The sequence below is a fragment of the Podarcis muralis genome, chromosome 11 (assembly GCF_964188315.1).
Source record: "Podarcis muralis chromosome 11, rPodMur119.hap1.1, whole genome shotgun sequence".
In the NCBI taxonomy this organism is placed as follows: domain Eukaryota; kingdom Metazoa; phylum Chordata; class Lepidosauria; order Squamata; family Lacertidae; genus Podarcis; species Podarcis muralis.
In genome coordinates, this window is record NC_135665.1 from 33,479,911 (window position 1) to 33,501,276 (window position 21,366).

At 43.2% G+C, this 21,366-nt stretch overlaps 1 long non-coding RNA gene across 2 annotated transcripts in view; it reads right to left on the minus strand.

Annotated features, from left to right (window-relative positions):
* The window catches only part of LOC114606932 (uncharacterized), an 83,227-nt gene that overhangs the window by 18,057 nt on the left and 43,804 nt on the right, over positions 1-21,366 (minus strand). The window contains exons 2-3 of one of the 2 annotated variants that reach the window (XR_003709005.2): positions 19,909-20,023; positions 19,106-19,206 (exon numbers count right to left, since the gene is read on the minus strand). This is a non-coding gene — a long non-coding RNA (uncharacterized LOC114606932). The remainder of the gene's footprint in view (positions 1-19,105; positions 19,207-19,908; positions 20,024-21,366) is intronic. The other variant, XR_013394578.1, reaches the window with a different exon arrangement.

Sequence of the window (21,366 nt, forward strand, 5' to 3'; positions counted from 1 at the left end):
AAATTTATGTCCAACATGTGTAGACGCACTGCTAAATATGCAATACAAGTAAGATAGTGTGATTGATTTTGTGATCGTAACACGTTTAAGTAGCTGGAGGAATCCACAGATCATATTCTTGGGAAACATCTCTTAAATCCACATCTTCATTCACTCATTAGACAAATATACACCTTGCCTTTCTTTAGGCAAAGAAACCAGAGCAACTTACAGCAATAAACATTGTATCTATAACAAAGCAGCAGTAGCAAGACTTGATTCTAAGGATGTCTATGACCAAAAATAACTTATTAAAAAATGCACTTCACAAATATGTGCATGGGTGTAGCGCCCTGCCTTAGTACACTAAGGATTTGAACCTGGCACATTAAGGGAGACTGCCAGATCTCTCGCCAGTTCCTCACTGTGCAGAGATTTAAACCAGCATAGAAATAGGAGTGGAAGGAATGTAACACGGATTGATGGTTGAACAGAGGTGGATCCAGGTGTATATTTTTTTCTAAAGGTGCTAAAGCATAATCCAGAAAAAGCTGAGCATGCTTAAATCCTGTTTAAGTAGGGTTTATGCAAATGATTTTGCAGTTAGATTCTTCTGGCTCTCATAAAATGTAAGCATGCACAACTCTCTTTTGACCACTTTGGGCATTTTGAAGAAGTGGCAGGAGAAGAGGAAGAGGGAGACACATATTCATTCTCTGTCACTACTTCTCTGAGAACAAAAGAACATAAAGTAAAAAAGTGGAATCCTCCAAGCATCAGTATTGGGACCTGTGCCTTTAACCTGTTTGTAAAGGATCTAGAGTTAGGAGTGACCAGCTGGACCATAAAGAAGGCTGATCGCTGAAGAATTGATGCTTTTGAATTATGGTGCTGCAGGAGACTCTTGAGAGTCCCATGGACTGCAAGAAGATCAAACCTATCCATTCTTAAGGAAATCAGCCCTGAGTGCTCCCTGGAAGGACAGATTGTGAAGCTGAGGCTCCAGTACTTTGGCCACCTCATGAGAAGAGAAGACTCCCTGGAAAAGACCCTGATGTTGGGAAAGATTGAGGGCACAAGGAGAAGGGGATGACAGAGGACGACATGGTTGGACAGTGTTCTCGAAGCTACAAACATGAGTTTGACCTAACTGCGGGAGGCAGTGGAAGACAGGAGGGCCTGGCGTGCTCTGGTCCATGGGGTCACGAAGAGTCGGACACGACTAAACAACATCAACAACAAGTACGGTGACCAAGTTTGGTGATGGTACTAAATTGTTCAGGGTCATTAAAACAAAAGAGATTGTAAAGAGCTCCAAAAGGAGTTATCCAAATGGACTGAATGGGCAGTAAAATGGCAAATACAATTCAAGATAATCAAGTGTAAATTATGTATGTTGGGGCAAAAATAAATAAATAATAATAATTTCACGTATATGCTCATGGGGTCTGACCTGGAGGTGACAGACCAGGAATGAGACCTTGGGGTCATAGTAGATAGCTCTATGAAGATGCTGACCCAGTATGTGGTGGCTGTGAAAATGGCAGATTCCATGGTAGGGATGCCTAGGAAAAGAATTGAAAACAAAACTGCTAGTATCATATTGCCATTATGCATTTGGAATATTGCGTACAGCTCTGTACACCTCAACTCAAAAATGATCTTGTATTGTAGAGTTGGATAAGGTTCAGGAAAAAGCAAACAAAATGACCTTTTGGCAACCTATGAAGACAGGTTGTAGGCGAGTAAGAGGCAACATGATAGAAGTTTATAAAATTGAGAAAGTGGGCAGAGAAAGCTTTCCTCCCTCTCTCATTACGCTGGAATTTGTGGACATCCAAGGACGCCGAATGCTGGAAGAGTCAGGAAAGATAAAAGAAAGTACTTTACACAGTTAAACTATTGGAACTTGTTCCCACAGGAGGCAGTGATGACCACCAAGACAGATGGCTTTAAAACAAGGATTAGGCAAATTCAAGGAGGAAAGTATAATAATAATAATAAATAATAATAATAATTTTTATTTATACTCCGCCCTCCCCAGCCAGAGGTGTGCTCAGGGCGGCTAACACCAAATATAAATTACAATAAAACATAATAGAAAAAACAAAACAAAACAGTTAATTAAAATATGGCTTAAAATACAGCTTAAAATGCAGCCTCATTTTAGTAGTAGCCCATAAATCAAGACCATAAAGGGAGGAAACCACAGATATTCACCCGAGCCAGCTATCCATGCTGGTCCTACACAGGCCAGCAAAAAGCCAAGAGAAAATTTATATACCAAATCCCATATAAGGGGTCAGAGTGAGTCCAAGCTGAAGGCCAGGAGGAACAGCTCCATCTTGCAGGCCCTGCGGAAAGATGTCAAATCCTGCAGGGCCCTGGTCTCTTGTAACAGAGCGTCCCACCAAATCGGGGCCAGTGCTGAAAAGGCCCTGGCCCTAGTTGAGACCAATCTAACCTCCTTGAGGCCCAGGACCTCCAAAGTGTTGTTATTTATGGACCTTAAGGTCCTCCTCGGGGCATACCAGGAGAGGCGGTCCCGTAGGTATCAGTGGCTATAAGCCACAATGTTTGTACTCTTTCTCCATGATTGGAGGCAATAATGCTTCTGAATGAAGAGAGAGGAGGCTTTTCTCTGCCGGATATGAGATTATATTATGAGGCATCTTGTCTGTACTGGTTGAAGGAGTGGCTGATGTTTAAAAATCCATATATTTTAGATTTTGAAGGTCAGGATAATAATATTGGTTGGCATGCCCATCTGTGGTATGAAAAAAGTGAAAGTACACAAAGGATTTACAAACCATATAATCAGAAAAAACTTGGATGGTGTCTGGGATAAATACTAAAACTTATTGGAGACGAAAACACCACTCTGACTTTCAGCATTAGAACCATATATAATGGAAGGATGGGTAGCCTATAAATATGTATTAAGAGAGGAGGGAGGAGAATTAAAATTAGAAGAATTTAAAGAATTATCAGGAATGTTAGCAACATAGATGCAACCCAGATGGGTCACAGACTGGTAATTACAATTCAGATCCCCCCCCCCCCGCATTGGAGTATAATATTAAACATTGTAAATCATAGTCTTGAAAATCAGAAACTGTATATGTCCTCCCAACATTCATTCATTCATTCATTCTTTATTTATTTATTATAACAATAATCCATTATTAGCATTTATATCCTGATTAGCATCAAAGCGGGGATAATTTGAAAGGAGAGCAGAAGGAAGGAGCATCACATTAGCTTCATCACTTCCCTGAAGTGGAAAAGATGCTTCTAACTCATCATAATTTAAGCAAGATAACAGCAAAAAAAAATCTCCCTGGCTTCTAATTTAGACTTTCCAGTAAAGCTCTTCTTGTCACAATGTATAGCTTTCTTCCCTTTGATAAGGTCAGTTTGCCAAAAAGAACAAAGTGCACATGAGTAATACATTACTCAACCACTTGTATACATACATTTATTTTTCTTACCAGGTCTCACTATTCAGAAAGGTAAAGACATGGCACCATGATAAAAAGGGTCATTTAAAAGACTTCGCAGAGGCTCTGTACTGTGAAGGATTGAATTTTCACTTGAATGCCTACATTTCTACATTTCTTTCTTTGCAGAAATATTCTTGTTGAATGGCAGCCTCAGCCTAGAAGGAGTTTTTATGTCACTGACCAGAATCTATAAAATATCTGCGCAAATTTGTCCCAGCAGAGGAGTAAAATTTAGTGAGAGATACAATAATATTCTAAACAAGCCTACCTGTCCTCCCTCCAAGGCTGGATTTAGATGAAGAGAGGCCCTAGGCTACTCTACTTGTGAGGTCCCTCACCATCCCCCACACTGACAGCTAGAAGAAAATGGAAGAGTGTTATAAGCAAAATTGAATGAAGCCAAGGATGATGACGGGTATTTAAAATTCTGCAATTCACAATTTCTCCTCTAAAGGCCTTCACCCTGGCCGGGCCTTCGCTTATAGTTAAATACCATGGTGATTTTAAGAAATTCTCCAATTCACAATTTCTCTTCTAAAGGACAGATATTATTGTTAAATGCCATGGTGATTTTAAAAAATGCATAAAATTAATACTGAAAAACCTTTGCAAGGCCTGGCCTGGGTGGTCGTCCTCTTATATACCTGCTGGGATTGACAAGGCATCTGACCCTCACCTGAATCTCATAACTCTCCTGACAGGTGATTTGGTCTGCAGCCACGGTGTGGAAATAAAGGATGAGATTGCCCACCAGATATCAGGCACTCTACTATTCAAATTAGGTCCCAGTGTTTTTGTTACAATCCCCTTCTCAATGAAGTAATCAATTTTAATCTAGAATTTAAATTCTCAAAACTTGCTTATTTGTTAATTCGAGCAAGTAAACTACTGCTCTCACTTCATTACAAACATTCTTTCTACCTGCAGCACACTTGAGCAAACCTGCTCTTCTTCCTTTCAGATATTTTGTTGCCATTTGCAACTGTAGCTGCCTCTGATTAGTTATCATTTAACTCTTTGGGGAAAGAATTAGCATCACACGTCATGTGCATGGAAGTTGCTGAACCAATTAACCAACTAGAAGGATCACTGTTATTAGCACCAGTTTTCCTATAACTTGATATTGCTGGATAGTTTTGATGAACTGCAAAAGCTTTCTATTGCCACCCTGGAACTTTTCTTGCTTTCTGTTGCCACCCTGGAACTTTTCTTTATTAGTGCCACTTTGTTTTGTACGATACCTTGCAAATGAAGGAAAACAACTTTTCTGCTTGTATGTGTTGATAATATAATTTTGGTTACTGAGAACAAACAAGATTGTACAAAAACAAGATTGGGCGCAGGCCTGGCCAGGACATAGGCATCCTGACTGTGACAAAGGTGACCTGTGTGCTTGCTTGCTTGATTAACAGCTGTTGGGAACTTCAAGGTCCCTGCTCTCCCTTCTTATGGTCTTTGTACTGGACCTGGAGACTTCAATAGAGAGCATTCCATGTCAAGAAGGAGGGTAAGTGGGCACCCTATCAAATGACAGGGCAGGAGCTACAGAGAGCAGGGCCTTTTCACTGATGGTTTCCATTGTATGCCTCGCTCTTCCCAGACCTTCTCTCTTTTGGCCTGTATTTTGGAGCTTTATAATTTCGGAAGACTTTGGAAGAATTGGTTGACAAGACTTGTTGCTGACATATGAGTGGATTTTATTTGCTGCTATTCTGTGCTTCTGGTGCACCAGGGTTAACACCAGCATAATAGAGTTGGCCAGGATGCCAGAAGGGATACAATTTACGAGCTTTCTCCATTATCTGCACAGCAGGGGGTGTTCAGTCAACAATGCAAAGGCTGAGCTGAAGCGTTCCCTGCTGGTTACCTGCTTTCAGTAATAGGGGTCGCTGTTTGGTAATACCCCATTGGTTAGCTGTCAGATTCTAGAGCTCCCTATTGATGACTCTTAGGTAATTCACAAAATACAGAGTCCATTCATAAAACACAGTGTTCATTCATAAAGCAGTAACATAAATCTCCATTGCTATATATTGGGTGTTTATTTCAGCAGTTGAACGTACAGGTTTATGGCCATGCTGTAGTGTAGTGCTTATACAACTGTGAATAAAAGGTGGCTGGGCTCATTGTCTCAGGGGTTTTTTTGGGGGGGGGTAGGTGATGAAACTGATTTCCAATAAGTGCCCCCCTTTATTTCCATAACAAGCCCTTGAGTCTGTACTCTGAATAGTGACACCAAGAGGGTTCAGGGCTTGTCAGTCAAACCTCTGCACAGTCTTATCAGGGCTAACCTTAAGGCAATTGGAGCAATTTGGCCCCGCGTGCTGCCCCTAAGGCCCCCCCCCCCCCGCACCAGGGCAGTCTAGATGGATTTTATTTGCAGACTTTGGCTGTGAACTGGGGCCCTATAAAAAAAAAATCCAGTTGTGCCCCACTGCTTCAAATTGGCCCCACTGGCTAACCCTGAGTCTAATAGTTGCTGGGCCTGAGTTGCCCTGCCCTTACATGAAGTCTTGGGTTTGCAGTTTTGGGAGAGGGGAGACTGCAGCACTGGGGAGAGGTCAGGCTGGTGAGGCCCCCTAGATTTAGAGGCCCAAATTGTCCTGCTCTCACATGAAGTATTGGGTTTGCAATTTTGGGATAGAGGAGACTGCGGCACTGGGAGTGGGCAGGCTGGTGAGGCCCCCTAGATTTAGAGGCCCAAATTGTCCTGCCCTCAAATGCAGTCTTGGTTTTGCAATTTTGGGAGAGGAGAGACTGCCCGCTGGGGAGTTTGACTTGCTGTAAGGTCCCTACTGTTGAAAACTAGCAAAGCAAGAAGAAAGGGTCTAGCCAGCTCTCTGTTTACTCATGTTTTTTTTTTAATGAAGTGGTTAAGGTTTGGGGACACAGATGGAATCTCCCATTTGATGTGGTGCCATCAATTTTTTGTTGTTTAGTCGTTTAGTCGTGTCCGACTCTTCGTGACCCCATGGACCAGAGCACGCCAGGCACTCCTGTCTTCCACCGCCTCCCGCAGTTTGGTCAGGCTCATGTTTGTAGCTTCGAGAACACTATCCAACCATCTCATCCTCTGTCGTCCCCTTCTCCTTGTGCCCTCCATCTTTCCCAACATCAGGGTCTTTTCCAGGGAGTCTTCTCTTCTCATGAGGTGGCCAAAGTATTGGAGCCTCAACTTCACGATCTGTCCTTCCAGTGAGCACTCAGGTCTGATTTCCTTAAGAATGGATGCGTTTGATCTTCTTGCAGTCCATGGGACTCTCAAGAGTCTCCTCCAGCACCATAATTCAAAAGCATCAATTCTTCGGCGATCAGCCTTCTTTATGGTCCAGCTCTCACTTCCATACATCACTACTGGGAAAACCATGGCTTTAACTATACGGACCTTTGTTGGTAAGGTGATGTCTCTACTTTTTAAGATGTTGTCTAGATTTTCCATCGCCTTTCTCCCAAGGAGCAGGCGTCTTTTAATTTCGTGACTGCTGTCACCATCTGCAGTGATCATGGAGCCCAAGAAAATAAAATCTCTCACTGCCTCCATTTCTTCCCCTTCTATTTGCCAGGAGGTGATGGGACCAGTGGCCATGATCTTCGTTTTTTTGATGTTGAGCTTCAAACCATATTTTGCACTCTCCTCTTTCACCCTCATTAAAAGGTTCTTTAATTCCTCCTCACTTTCTGCCATCAAGGTTGTGTCATCTGCATATCTGAGGTTGTTGATATTTCTTCCGGCAATCTTAATTCCGGCTTGGGATTCATCCAGCCCAGCCTTTCGCATGATGAATTCTGCTTATAAGTTAAATAAGCAGGGGGACAATATACAGCCTTGTCGTACTCCTTTCCCAATTTTGAACCAGCCATCAATTTTAGCATCTCATTATGCTCCACAAGCAGGACCTGCAAACAAATGTTGCTCTGTAGCCTTCCTCTCTAAAGGAAGTCTGCCTGTCTAGGATGCCAGCCAGCCATTCCAACCTACCCTTGCCCACCACCACATCCTGTCCTCTTTATCCTCCAAGCAGTCAGCATTCTGTGGCCGCCAAGCATGTTTATTCCTCATTTAGGCTAAGCTAGGGTTAACAGAGGGCCCACGTCTCTTTTCCTCTGTCCTCCTTCCTCTTTCCTTCTTTTACTTTCACATTCTCTCATTTCCTTAGACTGCTGAAATTAATCTATCCCCATCATTTCTTTATTTTTTAAACATTTTGATGCTAATGTATGTCTTTGTCTTGTTGGTTTTTGCTACGCTGCTCCATTATTTGTTACTGCCACTCCATTATGGTTGGGGGGACATCCATTTATTCATGGAAGCTAGCACTTTTCTAAAGAAGGTGTCATTAGAGACTCAAAGTAAACTGTCTGTATTTATTGCTCATCATTCTACTAGCTGGATTCTTCTTTAGCCTCAAAGTCCTAGGGTCCAATTATCCTGTCACTTACATGCTTGCGAACCTAAACCTTTGAAATGGCACCAAGTCCGTACTTTGATTCATTCATGTCATTGCCTTTTAAAATATGTACTGTGTATTTCTAAATGGGGGCACACTTGATTCATTAGTCATATTCTTTTTGATGATTGTTTGTATTTCCGTTGCATTTAGATGCCTTAATCCAGATGAAAGGCTTATTCTGCTCAGTACAATGAGCATATACATAACAGAACACTTACACTAGTATGATCCTACTCCCAAATGAAGCAGGAGAAGATTTGAAGATTACGAGGCAGTTCGCTGAACACTTAAAACACTTACAACAGTGTGGCCTAATTGCTCCTGCAAACTATGTACTCCAGATACGCTGAAGTACCAATGATTACAGTATGACAATGATAGGGTATGTGGCTTGAGGGTTGGGCCTTTGTAAATCCTGACCTGGAAAACTCAAATCCTTTAAAAATGATGGTATAAATGAGGGGTGTGAGTGGTCTGTGTTGTGTATGAATTGCATTGAGGTGAATGCTTTGTGTATGAGGGTGGGTCAAAGGGTTGTTTGCATGGGGTGACTTTGGTGTGGGGGACTAGACAGTGTAACAGCTATGCATGCCTGAAATGCAGATTCGGGAAAGTGCTGGAAGTGAGTTTATATGAGAGACAGAATGGATATAGACAAGGTATTACAAAGAACTTCCCCCTCCAAAAATACATAGGTAATTCCCACACCCACCGTTTTTATGTGAATTGTGCATATTTAATCTAAATTTCATGAGAGTATTTGTGCCTTTTATATAAAATGCTGCAGATACAGACTTGGGGAGTCATATTATACCCACTTACCTGGGGGAAAGCCCCACTGAACACAGTGGGGGTTACTTCAGAGTAAATATATATAGGATTACACTGTAAATCAGTTAAACTCAGTTTAACTAAATTTCAATGGGAGAAATCAGACACGGCCTAACTCAAATTCTGTTGAACTAATTGCAATGAATTTAGTCTGAATTTAACCCAGAATTGTCAGTGGCCTATACAGTGGCACCTCAGGTTAAGTACTTAATTTGTTCCAGAGGTCTGTACTTAACCTGAAACTGTTCTTAACCTGAAGCACCACTTTAGCTAATGGGGCCTCCCGCTGCTGCTGTGCTGCTGGAGCACGATTTCTGTTCTCATCCTGAAGCAAACTATTTCTGGGTTAGCAGAGTCTGTAACCTGAAGCATATGTAACCAGGGGCGCCGACTTATAAAAAATATTGGGGGGGCCCATACCGGGGTCCTGCTCCTGCCCCGGGAAGTTTTCTAAGTTCCAATGTCAGCGGCGCCCGGCAGAGCAGCCCTCTCGGCCACGGCAGCCCGGCTCTCCCAGCCCCCGGGGGCCGCCCTCCTCCCTCGCGCACCCGCAGCGTTCCCGCCCGGGGAGGCGGCGCCCCCAGGAGAGGCGGCGGCGGCGGCAGCAGCCGCGCGCGGCCCGGGCTCCCCTCGCCGGCCGCGGGAGCCAAGGCGCGCGACGAGGGCAGCCAAGGAAAGGAGCGCGCGGCCCCGTCCCGCCCTCGCCACTCACCCTTCTGCAGCGGCCCCGCGGCGGCGGCGGCGACTCCCGCAGCGCCTTTTCCGCAAGGCCCGGGTGACGTCACCGGCGGAGGACGTTTCCGCTGCGCGCGCCCAATAATTTTCTTAAATTATTGGGGGGGCAGAGCCCCCCCAACAAAATTTTTGAGGGGGCTCGGGCCCCCTCAGGCCCCATGGAGTCGGCGCCTATGTATGTAACATGAAGCATATGTAACCTGAGGTACCACTGTACTAATATTGGTCTTCCTTGCAGGGCTGCTGAAACGATTACTAAAATAATGACTGGGATCCAGACTTCACTTACACCAAAAGAAGGAGAGACAGGTGACACTAACTGATTCCCATTCCCCCTGCAGCACTTTCTCCTCTATAAAAATATTCTCCAGAGGGTTGGGAGAACAGTCTGGACTGCCCAGAGGGGGAGGAATCACTAGAAGTCACTTTCCAATTTTCGTCAGGAGGGCTCCTCCACTGAATGAAAAGCCATTTGTGGAGGCCAAAGGATGGATGCAACCCAATGTATCTGAATAACTTTTTCAGATAAAATATATTAAATTCATTGTTGTGATTATCAGAATAGCTAGTGTTCCATGAGTTTTTGTCACAGTCTATCCATTTGCCTTCCCAAACTGGTATGCTAAAGGTCAAGAGACACGTACATCACCTTACTTCCTCTGTGTGATCATTTCATGGGTTTGGAGTTGTAGCTCTTTGGTGTGCCTGTTTCTTAATGGTGCTCAGTATGAATGACACACTTTATCCCCATGGTCCCTGCCAGGCCTACATGAACTTTGGAACCTGTACTGAAATTTTTCAAGTGACGATGTTGATTCTCTGCAATGATAGCTGCAGCTTAGTGCATCTTGCTACATATTTGCCTTTCTGTTCATATTTTCTTGTTTATTTAGTCATTTACTTCACTTCCTTCATTCTGCCTTCTCTCTCGCTCTACGTTTGTTTACATTCCCATTGCAAGGCTCTACTGCCTCTCCAGCTCCTGCTTATTTTTGCAGTCACATCTTTCTACACTCTGTGCTCTGCTAATATTTATTTCTTGACCACACCATCTCCTTTTATAATATTTTATAATATAACAATCTCCTATTATTATTATTATCGCATACAAATAGGCTTGGGCTCTCTCTAGCATCATGCCTCTTATAGCTGCATGGTTTCTCCACGCATTTACTACTTTGGCCATTATGACCATCACATCAGCAATATGATACAATTCTCACTGTACTGTATTTATTATGACCCTTCCCTCTTTTAGCATTTCTGTGTGTGTGTGTGTGTGTGTGTGTGTGTGTGTGTGTGTGTGTTACACAGCATTCTGCGATATTAATTACTGTACTTAGACCAGTTTTCAATGGACTGTTTGGCACACACACAAGTATTGGCTCTAAAAGGACATTCCAGTACATTGCCATCTGGATCCTAGATATTTGTGTAGCTGCTGTGTTTAGCAGAGGGTGGCATGTGTAGACATAGCTACAAATGTCAGTGTCCAAGTCAACTCTGGTATGTCTCAGTTAGTAGAAATTATATAAGGTGGTTTCAGAGAAGCTGGAACTGTGATGTTCTAAAGGCCTGTAGGATAGAAAGATAGTCATCTCTACCTAGTCCCTAGCATATTACCTCTGCACATAAAATTAAGGCAGGGGTCAACAACCTTTTTCAGCTGTGGGCCGGTCCACTGCCTCTCAGACCATGTGGTGGGCCAGACTATATTTTTTGGGGGGAAATGAACAAATTTCTATTCCCCACAAATAACCCAGAGATGCATTTTAAATAAAAGGACACATTCTACTCATGTAAAAACACGCTGATTCCCGGACCGTCCACAGGCCGGATTGAGAAGGCGATTGGGCTGCATCTGGCCCATGGGCCTTAGGTTGCCCACCCCTGAATTAAGGCAAGCACATCCCTAGTGACATTTTTTAAAGGTAGCATGTCTCTCTCTAAGCCAGCAGTTGCCACACTTAGCAACAGTATTGGTCTTCCTCTTTGAGGAGGGATGTGAATATTTTCCGTTCCTGGTATTTTTTTCTTACACTCTTGCACAAACACTAATTCAAACTATTGATTTGTTGCTATGTTCATTCCCAGGTTATTTTTTATTACTGGGGTTCTTTTTATCACTGAGGAGTGTGGTTTGTAATTTTAGCTTCTAGGCTACTTAATATGCAGCATGTACAAATGGATAATCCAAAATATTTGGGGATTCAGAGGTCTGCCGAAATTGATGTGCAGCTGTCATGGGGTTTCACAACTATCAAGTTGTATGGACTTGGGAGTCTAGTGCTGCAGACCTTGGAAGCCAGATGTTGCTGCCCCTTGTGGTAAACACAAGAAGAGCCTGAGGAATCATGCCAGCAGCCCATCTTGTTCTGCATCTTTTTCTCACAGTGGCCAACCAGATGACTGTGGGATAAGTAGTACCTTATAACAAAGTACATATGCATTTTGGGTAAAGTGTGAAGCTGGCACTGGAAATGCAGTGAGCACACAGTAAACAGGAATGTGAACACAGAAGAAATCTTGTTTCACTGCAGAGCCTCTGCTTCCCTTCTGATGGAATGAAAAGAGCATGGGATGGTCCCTGCATGCCTCATCTGAGTGCTTACATTCAAGTGTGTTGAATGCCCAAATAACTATTTAGAGAAATGTCAACCCCAAGGTACTCCACACGATCAGTGAATACAAACCAGAGCATGGTGCTGTTGGGTCAAAATTCCATGGTCTCACTCAGCAGAAAGAGCAGAGGGTCCCCTAGTCAGAGGTGGCTGGTGCACATTGAGACTGGTGGGGTGAAAGGTAGGGAGGCCAACACTAGGTGGAGCCAGAGCCAATGACAGGCACGGCCAACTAATTTTCATCCCCATCCTCCTTTGTTCTACAAGGGCAGCACTGACAGGCAGTGCTACCCCCTGGACAGGATGTCAGTCAGCAGGCAACTGGTGGGGCTGGCTGAAGACAGACTGAGGTCGGTGGGGCAATGCCCAGTGGCGAAGCTGCATGCTCTGCTACTGGGGGCGGAGAGCAGGTGGGGGCATGGCTGGTACATGTCCCGGGGGCATGACATGCGTCTGGGGGCATGACACGTCACCCGCGGGGGCGTGGTGTGGCATGCCATCTGCAGGGGTGTGGCATGGATCCCAGGGGCGTGACGTGCTGCCCACGGGGGCATGGTGTGTGTCCTGAAGGCGTGGGGGGTTGCCCATGCAGGCATGGCGCCCAGCGCGGTGGGGGCACGATGGGGGTGCGTGGCATGTGGCTGTGCGTGGTGTGTGTTCAGGGGCACAGCCACAATGGTATCTCCCTCCCCAATGGTGCAGGGGGCGGTGCACTCCCCCCGCCCCACTTTCCTCCACCAGTGGGAATGCCCCATAAGCCCCAATGGATGCTGAGCAAAATGTTGGACCTCCAGACTATACATCCGAGAAGAAGTCAAATGAGGTTTCTCCTGGCAGATTGGGACAAAGATATCACTGCCTTAGTAGCTTCTTTTTTAGCCACAATTTTACCAGAAAGGGTTCCCAACGAACCATCCTTTCAGGGAACAGACAGGGCAAAGTAGAATATCTAAGTGCACACCATCACAGTGTGACCTTATTACCCTCGACAGCTTCACCCTTGTCCTTTTAATTATCCCAGTGACTTGAAATGTTTTATACTGTGATACCAATAAAGGCATTTGATTTGATTTGCCCCAATGAATTAGACTTCACTGCCCCTAATGAAGCAGGGCTGGTGTGCCACATTTTGAAGCAACACACATACCTACCAACTGAAATGGGCCCTCTCAAAGACCAGGATAATCTAATATTACTGAAGTGCACCACTGGATCCAGAGCCCATTTGCACAAAGATATCCTCTTTCCGTCTTCAGAAATGCCCCTGCCCTGTTATAGAAAAGAATGATGCGGCTTCTCTCCCATTGGGTTGGGCCCTTTCAATTCATAACCAGAGTGATTAAGATTGATCGCTAACTCTTGTGTTTTCTTACTGAAGTCAGCAGATCATCATGGATGCCCCCATTCAAGTGAATCACACCCTTAAGTGCTTTTGAAAATGTCATCCGCTCACTGTAAATGCAATTGCTGTGCCAATGCTCTTTTATAGAGCCCATTTCCAACCAGGGGCTGTGCTGTATTTTAAAAATGTGGTTGGCCAACCTAGGAACTTTACAGTACCCTGCATTTCTCATTATACTTCACCACCACCTGACTCCCAAATCTGAGAACATATCCACATACATTAGCAAGGGAGCATCCTTAAATAAGCATTGTTGCTGTACAGTTAACCGCCGTTATTTGCTGTTCTGGGTGAAAACAAAAGATTCTGGCATTATTTTTCATATAGCACCATGTGTAAAAATGAAAGCACATGCTGACTTTGTAACAGCAACAATTGAAATAAATAGTATGAGAAAATGAGTGTTGACAGGAGAGCATCTAGTTCTTGTTAAATATAACACAGTAAACCACTTTGGCAAAATATTTCTCTGTCTCTCTCTCGTTTGGTCGGCCTCCAATTTGCTTCCTGAAAAGTTTAGTTAAGAGAGTGAATGCAGCTGAGAAATAGTGGCTGTTTTGTGCGTAATGTCATAGGCAGTAGCTCATTTTCAACATTGCACTTACATTTCCAAATATTCTGGGCTGGTATTATGAACCTCAATGTGTTGTGTAGCTTGATCATTGCGGTCCATGCCAGTAAAAGATCAAGATTCACCTGCTGCAAACCAGCATGGAGCCCGGCATGCTTGAGCCCCATGGATTAAATGGGGTTTAAATGCACATTATAGTGCACTGTGTTATGGCCATTAAGTTGCTAGATCTTAAGACTTCAGCAAGGCTATACATTTCATTCCCTTCAATAACTGTTGTGGTTCAGATTCAAGTTTTAAAATCACATTACCTTCATTTCTTCATGACAAAATATTCCATCATGGACTAAGTGTCATGGCATAACAATGATTCCTAGAGGTCAACCCTATAAAAGTATAGATAGCTGTCTTTCTTCTTCTTCTTCTTCTTCTTCTTCTCCTCCTCCTCCTCCTCCTCCTCCTCCTCCTCCTCCTCCTCCTCCTCTTCCTCCTCCTCCTCCTCCTCCCCTCCTCCTCCTCCTCCTTCTTGTACTGGAACCCAAAACATTGCATATATGGAGACAAAGCTTCTCTTGATTTTATACACACTAAAGCAGGAGTAGCCAGTGTGGTTCCCTCCTTACATTTGTTATTGGGTTGCAGCTCCCATTAGCCCCAGCCAGCATGGTCAATGGCAATGAGAGTGGTAGCCCAAAAATATCTAGGGAGCACCACATTGGCTACACCTGCATATATCAACTTGATGGGGGAGTCTGTGTCTTTCAACATAAGTTTTCAGGGAACTATAAAAGACTAGTTGTGCTTGTGGAGGGAGGTGTTATTACAGCTCTAACCTATAATCTTACAAGCACCTAGATTATGAATGGCCGCTTACCGTCTTGTCGGTGAGCAGTGGTTGTGACTTGATGTGACGTTCTACTTGGTTGATTGGAATCCACGTTTTTCCTCTCCTAACAGTCTTGTAGATGAGGTTATAGATTGGCCTGATAGACACAGAACAGAGTCCCAAACTTCTGCTAGTATTTTTTCTTAAGCACTATTCCCAGGTTACACAGCTAAGGACAATAGCCTGAATGAGGAATGTGGACACTGCTTTACCACAAAGTTCACGACTTAATAATGAAAGAAGATTGCTGGGAATTTCAGGAAATCCTAAAACAGGACTGAATGTAATCTAGTTCCCTCCCCCTAATCCAAAACAGGCTATTCCATGAATTAACAACACATTAACCACACTGCAGGCTAACTCACACACATCCCCCAGTCTATAGTCTAGAATAGGAAATGATCCCTCAGACAAAAGGTGCGGCTATGATTTAAAAGAATAATATAGTAAAACAATGAAGTAATGATACAGTTTAGTCAACAGCTTTGTGCATTTTCACTTAAATGTGGATGAAATGTTATCGGAGCAACATTAATAGCAGCTCAGCAGATAGGATGGGAGTTGGGTAATCCTTAGCAATAAAAGGAAATGAGGGCAACCCAACAGCTAATTGAAATTTAATTTAATTCTTTGATTTATTTGCTTTGTCACTGGTGGGTCATCGATACAGCATGACTTATGATATTTTTGTAGGCATCCCCATAAGTTAGCAGGTCATCTTACTGTCATTCTGAGCTAATGAGAAGAATAATTCCACAATTCCCTGTGGCACCACATTTAGCAAAATGAATCACATACTGCTTCTTCCCCCTCCCCCCTCTAAATTGTAGTTCATCAAGTGATTTATTTATGGAGCAATGTATAGTGAGTAAACAAATGCATTCACATTATTATCCCAGCGACCTTCAAATGTATTTAAAGCATGCGTATAAACATCTACCTTTTCCCTTTTCCCTTTTTTAATATTTATTTAGGGAAGGAGACAGAGAGAATCAATGTCTTCCTTGTATGTTTAAGAAAACCGACAATAGTTCTGGAAAATAAAAGGGAGCTGTATTGCTGGGTGTTTAGCAAGAAGTGATTTACATACTGGAGAAGATCTTTCATGAATTACATGGACAAAGGAGAAGAGGGGAGGGGGGAGGGGGAGCTTGCAATGGCTCTATACCACTGTGCATGTTGATGAATCCCTGGCACATGTTAATTAATGCCCTATTGTGCTTGGCAGCTTACCAAGGACTGTGACTGCAGACAGAATGATCCTTTCGACTAACGGAGGCTTAGTACATATATTGAAAAGGAAGGGGGGAGAGATTTGTATTTATACAAGCTGTGAATTTTCCTTAGGAATAAGCCTTTTTGCTTTTAGTGCAATTAACGGCGACGAGCTGCCATCTATCACAATATTTTAACATTACTAAAATAAAACCCTACAAAGCGTGCTCAAAATCAGTACCAGACCATGAGTGGGAAACGGTCAGCAAACATGTTCTGCCTTACACGCACGTCTAGATGCAGATACGTCCACAAAGGAATGGCTATCTGGTGCAAAGTGATTCAGCAATGGGGCATCTGATGTTGCAAAGTAACAATTCCAGGATATTTGCTCAGATTATAAGCAGATGCATTTAATTCTGTAGGATCATCACCTTGTGTTTTTCCTTCCTTCCTTCCTTCCTTCCTTCCTTCCTTCCTTCCTTCCTTCCTTCCTTTCTTTCTCCTTGTAAATATCAGGGGGAGATTATGATAGAAAAGCTCTCTGAATAAAATTAATCATTGGGGAAGAAGATACACTGCAATTTTATTTAAATCACATATTAGTAAATTTTAGAAAGGGTGAATTTGAAATTATTATTAGGAGCAGAATTCTAACCCTGGGAATTATTTTTACGCAGTGTGGAATACAAATACACTTCCCAGACAATGAATTCAAGCAAAACATTGGGGCTGGGGGGGTGGTGTATATTGACTACACAGTGAACTGCCAACTAATGAGCCACATGTCCATAATAAGATGCTGGCATCACTATATGGACAATACAAAATCAACATATTTTGAGAACTTTGCAAATAGTTGCAGGATAATGTGAACAGAAGGGAGGGGGGGACAGTAAAGGGGGAAAAAAGACCATCCATCCCATTGATTACTATGTTATGTCAAAGGACATTCATTTAAGGAAAATTTAGTGCCGCTAACTGCTGTAACTGTATGAGGTTATGCATTCGGAAACAGTATAACTATTATCAATTGTGCACCTAGTCCACCAAGGTGATATAATACAGTATATCATTTTATTTCTCTCAGCTCTTCAGACAAAAATATGTGTGGCAAAAAAATGCTTGAAAAGGAAACATTATCTGGAGCAATCATAGTTTTTAGCCCATTTCAAAGATGTTTTAAACTGAAACCGATTAATGCCCATATTGTCACATTATATTTTGTCTTACCCAGGAGCTATTTGTGGACAAACTGCAAGGAGGAGACCGGAATGCAAAATGAAGATTCCTCCCTAATCTTCGACGCATTGCCTTTATAGTGTAAGCATGGCTTCCCCATTTGTCCCCCAAGAAGGACACACACCCATATGGACACATTTCCACTGGGCAAAGGAACTGTAGCACTGTGACTGTGCACCAGGTTTTTGTATTAAAGGTGCTAAATTCAATCCCAGGCACCCTTAGTTTATGACACAGACAGGAGGGCTAGGGAAGATTAAAAGGTTTAAATGAGCCAGAGGAACCAGTGATCTCAGATGGTGCTGCACGTGTGTGTGGCTGTATGTGTGTGTGCACTAATAAAAAAAATGGGGACATGTACACAAAGGGCTTGCCATATAAACACGGCCATTTACTTAAAAATCAGCTTTGTAGATTTCAGTGCAAGCTTTTCCCAAGTGTGCCAACTTCAACAAGTTGTGACACCAACATAGGAGTTTACAATCAGAGCAAGGTTTACTTATCTATTTGTTGCACTTCTTAACCACCTTTCACAAATGAATCTCCATGTGGTTTACAAACAAGTCAACAAAATACAGATTAAAAATATAACCTATAATTGAAATAGCAATCTAAACTTCAGAACAAGAAAAAGTAGCAACAAATAGAGATTTAACTATATATAGATACAGCAGCAGACATATTACTCCCCCAACTGCAGAACCTTGGAGAGTGCAATCAGCACCACCGATAGCCTGTTTTGACTTGGCACCAGAGGACCATCAATGTAGAGACCAGCTGAGCTTCTAGGGAGATTGAATTTCATTCTGGGGGCACCACTTCTGAAAAGGAGCCCAATCCCATGTTAGTGTACTGTGAATCATTCTCACCAACAGGACAACAAGAAGGGTCTCTTCTGCCCATTTTAGGTCCCATGTTACTTGGTAAAGCAAAAGACACGCCAATGGATAATGAAGTCCCAAGTTGTTGAGTGCTTTGTCAACATTAACATCTTAATTGTGGCCTGGTGACACATAAAATATCCAGTGCAGACCACACAAAATAGGTGTACCATGATTTTTCACAGATAATTCAGACAGCATCCTAGCAGTAGCATTCTGCACATACTGAAGTTTCCAGATGGTCTTTAAGACATTACAGTAATTAAGATATTACGAAACCATAACATTCAACTAGACTCTCTCTCTCTCTCTCTCTCTCTCTCTCTCTCGGAATAACTGTAGCTGCTAAACTAGGCAGAGCTGCTCAAAGGCTCTCCTAGCCACCTAAGCCACTTGGCTTCCACTGACAATGATAGATAAAGGAAGACCACTGGGTTTTGAACCTGCTCCTTAAGGGGGGGTTAGGCCCCATCTAGAACAGGCCACTGACCCCAAAACTTCAAAAACTGTCAGGATTCAGCTTCATCCAGTCCCTTACTATCTTGAAGCACTGCCACAGCCTCATCTGTTTCAGAGGGCCAGGTTGGGTGTTGTCTGCTTACTGGTGACACTATGCCCCAAATCCCCTGGTGAAGGTGTCTGATGGCCTCATATGTCTATAGCAACAGCATGGGAGGCAGAATAGTGACATGCCCCCCTAGTTGTGTTGCAAGGTCACAATACCCCCCCCCCATATCAGACTCTGTAAGTGGTGCTGGTGGTGGAGTAGAACCACTGAAAAACCATACCTCCAACTCCCAACCTGTAGAGCTTCTCCATATCTCCTGTGATACAAGTAATCTTGCAAAAAGGAGAGAGAGGAAAGAATCTGTTCTGGCTGCAGCTTTTCCTAGAGGTGGGAAGGGAAGAGAAATAGGTGTTGGCCCAAGTGTTGAAGCCATATTGCTACACCAGCATCCTCCTGCCATCCTGTTTGCTTAGTTGCTGTCCTTCCATCCACAGAGAGCTTGGACTGAGGAAGGGAGACCCTCACATGCATTGGAAATTGCTCAACCAACTGATTGTGGAAAAACTTACAATTCCACCAAAGTGCTTAAATCAATAAATCATATGGATTAATCAGTTAAAGCTTGCTGCCCTTGTTTAAATGCCCAGTTTGGGATTATAGTGCAAATGCCACTTAAAGTGAGCCTTTGAGGTCTAATAGAGAGGTGTCTCTAGGGCAGCTTTTTCAGCCCTTCCCCGGAAGTGTCTCTCTGTGTCTCTCAGCAATCCTTCTCCAACGATGAAACTGGAAAATATAATTTGTCATCCACTGTTGGTAAATTTGGCCTGGAGCTCCTCCAGTCCCATCACTGCTGTTACTAGAGATGAGTAAAGCCTTTGAATTTCAGTGGTGGATTTCACTTTTGAGGAATTATGAATTATTGAGCAGCACTCAATTTTTAATGTTTTGCTCTCAATTTCCTACAAATTATGAAGGGGTAGATTGTATTGTGAACCTAATCATTCCCTCCCTCCTCCTCATTGGCTTAAAACGCAAATGATTAGAAGCACAGTAATCTGAAGAACAGTAATGAGAAATACTAACTCTTGGTGCAGTGGATGAGTAGAAATCTTACAATCAAAAGGCACAGGAGAGGGTTGTGTGGATTAAGGAGCTGCCTCACTCATTGTTCTCTCCTGCCTGATGTCAGTGCTGAATGCTACAAAAATCAGCAAGCGCATGTTAGTTTGGTTTGAAATTTAGGACTTATCAGGACACAATGGATCTGGTGTGAACAACAATGGGTCTTGTGGCACCATAAGGACTTTAACATAAAGCTTAAGAAGAACCTGCTGGATCAGGCCAATGACCCATCTAGTCCAACATCCTCTTCTCACAGTGGTCATTCAGATATCTGTGGGAAACCTGCAAGCAAGATTGAAGTACGAGAACACTCTCCCCTCCTGCAACTGGTATTCAGAATAATACTGCCTCTGGTTTTTGTGGACTAGAGTTCACTTCCACAGATCAATCATTTTGTCATATGAAGTGGAAGTCCATTCTTCTATGATAAAGTGGAGCACCATCCATGGAAGCAGATGCCACAATAAATGCACTAGTCTTTAAGAAGCCGCAAGATCCCTTACGCTTTTGGCTACAATAGACTACCCTGGCTACCCCCCTCTGGATATCTGGTGTAAGGGATGTTTGCATCTGTGCATTTTTTAAAAAAACTCTGTGGATTCTGGAACCTGCTTGACCAAAACTGACTTTCTCTCTGATGACTTCAGCTTTATAACCCTTCCATTGGTCACATCAATGCAGAAACTCTCATGCCATTGATTTTGGATACAGGCCACATCTGCACTATACAGTGGTACCCCGGGTTAAGAACTTAATTCATTCTGAAGGTCCGTTCTTAACCTGAAACTGTTCTTAACCTGAGGTACCACTTTAGCTAATGGGGCCTCCTGCTGCTGCCGTGCCACCAGAGCTCGATTTCTGTTCTCATCCTGAAGCAAAGTTCTTAACATGAGGTATTATTTCTGGGTTAGCAGAGTCTGTAACCTGAAGCGTCTGTAACCTGAGGTACCACTGTACATTTAAGTGGTAATGATACAGTCATAGCTTCCCCCAAATAATATTGAATGTGGCTTTTCATCTCAGTGATCAAATTAGTATACGAAATGAAAACGACTACTTATCTGGGTAAAATCCACTATATTTTTTCTTTCCCACTCTGGTGAGAATATGCACAATAGTTTGATCCCAGGGGATTCCCACAAGCACTGGGAAACTTTCAGGCAGTGGATACAGGTTTGCAATGCAATGCAGCCACATCCATTTGTAAGAGTTGGATTTTGCAGCGAAGTAAGCGCAGAATATTTATGGCGTGCAATTTGCGTACAAGAAATGAGTGGGGGGGAATGTCTCCTGAAACGGTGCAAAAACTGGAACAGCAAAGCTGTAGAAAGAGATAACAGAGGGAAATTAAGTGGATTAAGACTTGTTCCCTGCAATAACTCTGAAGGATTCTGGCTCTTGTCCATGTGGTAAGTTACA